The sequence below is a fragment of the Crocuta crocuta genome, unplaced genomic scaffold, assembly GCF_008692635.1.
Source record: "Crocuta crocuta isolate KB4526 unplaced genomic scaffold, BGI_CrCroc_1.0 scaffold1676, whole genome shotgun sequence".
Lineage (NCBI taxonomy): Eukaryota > Metazoa > Chordata > Mammalia > Carnivora > Hyaenidae > Crocuta > Crocuta crocuta.
The window spans coordinates 65576-71292 of record NW_027530560.1 but is presented as its reverse complement, the minus strand read 5'-3'; the positions used below and the strand labels follow the sequence as shown (position 1 = coordinate 71292).

The window sequence follows — 5717 nt, the reverse complement described above, 5'->3', positions numbered from 1 at the left end:
GATAGAATACATGCAGTAATTTCTTTGACACTGGCATAGCAACATTTTTCTAGGTATGTCTCCTAAGTCAAGGGAAACAAAACCAAAACAAACTACTATAACTACATAAAAATAAAACACTCTTGCTCCGCAAAGGAAACTATCAACAAAACTAAGACAACCTACTGAATGGCAGATGTTTGCAAATGACATATCCAATAAAGGGTTAGTATCCAAAATATATAAAGAATTTATACAATTAAACACCTATATAAATAATCCACTTTAAAATGGACACGTGTAAAAATGTGTGGTGTAGAAGGAACTAGGAGAATGAAGTTTAAACAGTTAAGCACATTTAGTTCTTCAAACAGTTAAAAATGTATTTTTTTAATCTTAAAACCATCTGAACTTTTTACACCTAAAGAAGTAACTTTTCTTATTAATAAAATGCAGTCACTATCATGCTTTAAAAGTTGCTGCCAAGCATCTTAGTTAAAAATGACAACAGGAGGGGCGCCTGGGTGGCTTAGTCGGTTAAGCGTCCGACTTTCACTTGGGTCATGATCTCGCGGTTCGTGGGTTCGAGCCCCGCGTCGGGCTCTGTGCTGACAGCCAGCTCAGAGCCTGAAGCCTATTTCAGAGTCTGTGTCTCCCTCTCTCTCTGACTGTCCCCTGCTCATGCTGTTTCTCTCTCTCTCTCTCTCCTAGAAATAAAAAAAAATAAAATAAAATAAAATAAAAAAAATGACAACAGGAAATATTCAGGAAGCAAAATTAGTATGTTAAAGTGTGTAAAAAGATAGCATTAATAATATACCACGGAGCATTAGTATAGGGCTTTTTATAGTTCACAATATCTTTTTACATACATCACCTCACATATTCCTCATTATAGTCTTGGTAGGCAGGTGTTATTATCCATGTGACAAAATGGGATGAAAAAGATTAAGTAACTTGCCAAAGATCAAGTAATTCAGTAATTTGGTATCTCAAATTCCAATTACCATGGTTAATTCACTCTCTTCAACTTGGACATGAGTCTGAGAATGGGAAGGGAAGAACGGCAGCATAAAGAAATGGTCATGGTCTCAATCACAGACCTAGGCTTGAATCTTAACTTTGCTGCCTCACCAGCTGTGTGACCTCAGACAACTCACTTGCCATCTCTTAGCTTTTGTTTCTTCATCCATCAATGGGAATGCCACCATTTACCTCATAGGACCATTAAGTTGTTGCAGAGGGTAATTGTTCTATAAAAACTATCTACTTTTGTTATTCTTCAGTAAGGTATTTTAGATGTAATACATTTTCAGCTAAGTACTACTCCAAACATACACCTACTTTTACCAGAGGTCAACTCCAATGGCAAAGAATAACAAAATTACTCTCCTCTTTTTGGCCCAAATTAGTTGTTACTTTGTATAGGTAAATATGCATGTGGTTAACCCATGGCTGCAATCAACAGTCAGAAGTTATGCCTCTGGCTGACAAAGGAAAGCCAAGGACAGATTTCAACATTGAACATGATCTGAGTCCAAATTACACAAAACCAAAAGAACTATCATTTATGTTTTCCCTTAATACTTCTATCCAGACATTTCCCAGTAGTTTATGAAATTGATAGGTTGTCCCTATATTAAAGGCAAGGACCTATTATCTTCATGCTTAGAATGATTAAAATAACAGACTAATACAGTTAGTAATGTCTTCCTAGATTTCATATTTCTTCCCACCGATTCAATAAACACGGAGTTAGTTCCTTTAACAGAGGAAGTATGTAGTAGATCCTCTATAAATATTTGTTAAAGGAAAGAAGAGGAGAAAGAGAAAATGGGGAAAGGGAAAATAGAGAGAGGGATGAAGCAGACTTTGACAAGGAATGAGGAAAAAAGGTAAGATAAATACAATCCCGAGCCTAGAAGAGCTCAGTTTAAAGAATAAGAATTTAGGGGTGCCTGGGTGGCTCAGTCGGTTGGGCATCCGACTTCGGCTCAGGTCATGATCTCACCGTTCGTGCATTCCAGCCCCGCGTCAGGCTCTGTGCTGACACCTGGCTCAGAGCCTGGGTCCTGTTTTGGATTCTGTGTCTCCCTCTCTCTCTGACCCTCCCCTGCTCATGCTGTCTCCCTCTAAGAAATAAATAAAACATTTTCAAAAAATTAAAGAATAAGAATTTAGAGGTGTCCAGGTGGCTCAGTCAGTTAAACATCCGACTTCAGCTCAAGTTATGATCTCATGGCTTATGAGTTCAAGAGCTGCATAGGGCTCTGCACTGACANAGTAAGGAAAGGAAAGGAAAAAGGAAAGGAAAGGAAAGGAAAGGAAAGGAAAGGAAAGGAAAGGAAGAAAGAAAGAAAGAAAAGAAAGAAAGAAGGAAAGAAAGAAGAAAAGAAAGAAGGAAAGAAGGAAAGAAAGAAAGAAAGAGAAAGAAAGAAAGAACGAACGAACGAACGAACACAAACAACTGAGGGCTGATGGGGGTGGAGGAGAGGGGAAGGGGGATGATGGGCATGGAGGAGGGCACTTGTGGGGATGAGCACTGGGTGTTATATGTAAACCAACTTGACAATAAACTATCTAAGAAAAAACAAACAAACAAAAAGACCTCTGGTAACAACATGAAGGATGAACATGTATAAAATTGGAGCTTGACACATCTGGGTGGTTGAGCATCCTACTCCTGATATTATCGGCTCAGGTCATGATCTCAAGGTTCGTGGGATTGAGTCCTGCATTGCACTCTGAGACAACAGCTTGGAGCCGGCCTGGGATTCTCTCTTCCCCCCCCTCTCTCTCTGCCCCTCCCACCTTCAAAATAAATAAATAAACATTTTTTAAATTGCAGTTTTAAGTTTCAGGTTTAATAGCATTTAAACCCTTGACCAATTTAAAAACAAAACCTTTTTTAACACCTGGCACCATAAGAAGTGAACTACTTTTGAATCATTACTGAAATTCACACAACATTCCGTGAGTCTTTTATATAAAACATATATAAGCTTATAATGAATTACTTAGTCTCTCCCACAAGGAAAACCCAAAATGATTTAGAAACAGATAACCTAAATCAGAGTCAAATCACAAAGCATTACACTGGAAACACACTTAAAATATATTAGTACAAACATACAAGCACAATGTTTTTTAACTACAATATGAGCTAATAATAATGTATCTCATAGGAATGTAGGAAGGAATATGTACGAAGTAATATAAAACATCTTAAACAGTGTCTCCTAGCATGTCACTGACATTCAATAAATACTGGTTCTGTTCCCTTCTCTTCCTACGTCTTCAATAAGATTAGTTATTTGTTTTTGTTTTTAATTTTTCTAACATTTATTTATTTTTGAGAGACAACGTTAAGACAGAGCATGAGTGGGGGAAAGGCAGAGAGAGAGGAAGACGTTGAATCCTAAGCAGGCTCCAGGCTCTGAGTTGTCACCACAGAGTCCAATGCAGGGCCTGAACGCAAGAGTTGTGAGATCATGACCTGAACTGAAGTCGGACGCTTAACCGACTGAGCCACCCAGGTACCCCAAGATTAGTTATTTGAAGGGAGAAAAAATCAGTTATCTTTAAAGATCCAAAAACCTGGGGCGTCTGGGTGGCTCAGCTGGTTAAGCAGCCCCCTTCAGTTCAGGTCATGATCTCATGGTCTTGAGTTTGAGCCCCAGGTAGAGCTCTGTGCTGACAACTCAGAGCCTGGAGCCTGCTTCAGATTCTATGTCTCCCTCTCTCTCTGAACCTCCCTACTCGCACTCTGTCTCTGTCTCTCAAATATAAACATTAAAAATCATTTAAAAAAAATAAAGATCCAAAAACTTAAAAGTTGTTTTTTATAGTTAATTGTCAAGTTGGTTTACATANCACTATAGAAGGTCATCATATAAATATCATTTAAACATTTCAGGGGTGCCTGGGTGGCTCAGTTGGTTAAACATCCAACTTCGGCTCAAGTCATGATCCCCATGTCTGTTAGTTTGAGCCCTGGGTTGGGCTCTGTGCTGACAGCCCGGAGCCTGTTTCAGATTCCGTGTGTGTCTCTCTCTCTCTGCCCCTCCCCCGCTCATACTCTGTCTCTCTTGTTCTCAAAAATAAATAAAAGATTAAAAAAATTTTTAAACATTTCACATTAATAAATGTGGTTAATAAATTCATTTGTGAGGCCCTATCAAAGAACTCTGCCAAAGGATTGTAGGAAAAATATATAATTCTGATTCAAGACAAACAACTTTTGCTTGCAAGTCATTTTTGTCAAACATAGGTATATATGGTATTAAATTAACATTTCATAACAGTTGATAATGAGAGAAATTAAGGTTTGCTCCATCATGTCCTTTTCGGTTGAGATTTTGTATAAAGTTGAAAACTAGAAAAAATGTATTAGAAGCTTATGGAATGTTATATGTTCATATAACAAACATGTATGGTCCCAGATTTTGGCAATTTTGTAAAACCTATCTAGATAGGATAAGACAGAGCTGTATCATTCTCATCTGAAGTAGCTATGCTAAAATCAGGACCAAGTATTAAATTAGTATTTTCAAGAATCTTATCTAAAATATTTTATAGGAATGAAACCATTATTCATTCATTTTTCAAAAGCCCTTTTTAATTCAAATCCTCGATGTTGAACTTCACCATTTACAACTATAATATTAGGGTTAGTTCTCTATGATCTATTCTTAAAAGTGTATTAGTAGCTGGAATTGATTTTTCCTGACGCTAACCTTACATAAGATAAACATAAAATAAAGTACTTACAGCCACTCCCAGCATATGGAACAATAAATAATAGATTCCCCTGACAGAATGTTGATGACCTAGCAAAGCCCAAGTGCTTTCAGGCCAAATTATATGAAACCATAAATCACTCTTTATTTTATAGAACATTTCAAAATGGACCCTTGTTTTCCACCTTGAAAGTCATTTCATGTGTTATTTATAACTAGTGAGGCCCAGAATGGAAAAAAAAAATTACATAGAACTAGAAAATTTACTGTGACTGTTTGTTTTATAAAGAATAACTTTTTTAGGAAAAAATAGAACTACTGGGAAAGAAAAATTTGTGGGTACAGAAGCTTTTAGAGAACCACTACTTAACACTACGTATGGGCTTTATGCACCATTGGAAGAAAAAACATAAATAACATTCGGTACAGAACTGACTAGACTGAGCAATGCAAGGAAAAGCCACACACTTAATTCATGCCACAGACACTCAAAATAATGACGTTACAAAATTAGATGAAAACTGAAGTTCAACCCAGGTTCAAGTAGTTTTGTTTATTCCTATTAAATCCTAATTAAAAGTTTATATATTGACTTTTTAGTTGTTACCTGAAAAAAAGACAAGAAATGCCAGTGAAGTGGCCCAAGGAACTATCAAGAAGTATAGATAAAAATAGTTATTAAATTGACAATTATTTTAATTTACTTTGATTCACACAAAATACTGAACATATTAAATTAGTAATTTTACTAATTTAATATCTATTTGATTATTAGAACTTTAAAAAATTATGCCATCAATTAAAATATTAACTCACAAAATTTATGCTAGCTTTTTAAAATTCAATATAGTGTGAGTTTTGAGTGTTAAATAACAATAACACTGTTTTAATATTCAGAGTACTGAACTAAACATCCAGAAAACTAGATTTTTGTTATCAGAATTATACTAAATAGTTAGAAAGTCATTTAACCTCTTTGGAATTCAGCTTCCTTATATA

General features: G+C 35.9%; 1 protein-coding gene across 1 annotated transcript in view; it reads right to left on the bottom strand.

Moving 5' to 3' along the window:
- The window catches only part of LOC144234535 (rab proteins geranylgeranyltransferase component A 1-like), an 82088-nt gene that overhangs the window by 60861 nt on the left and 15510 nt on the right, over positions 1-5717 (bottom strand). The window lies entirely within an intron of this gene.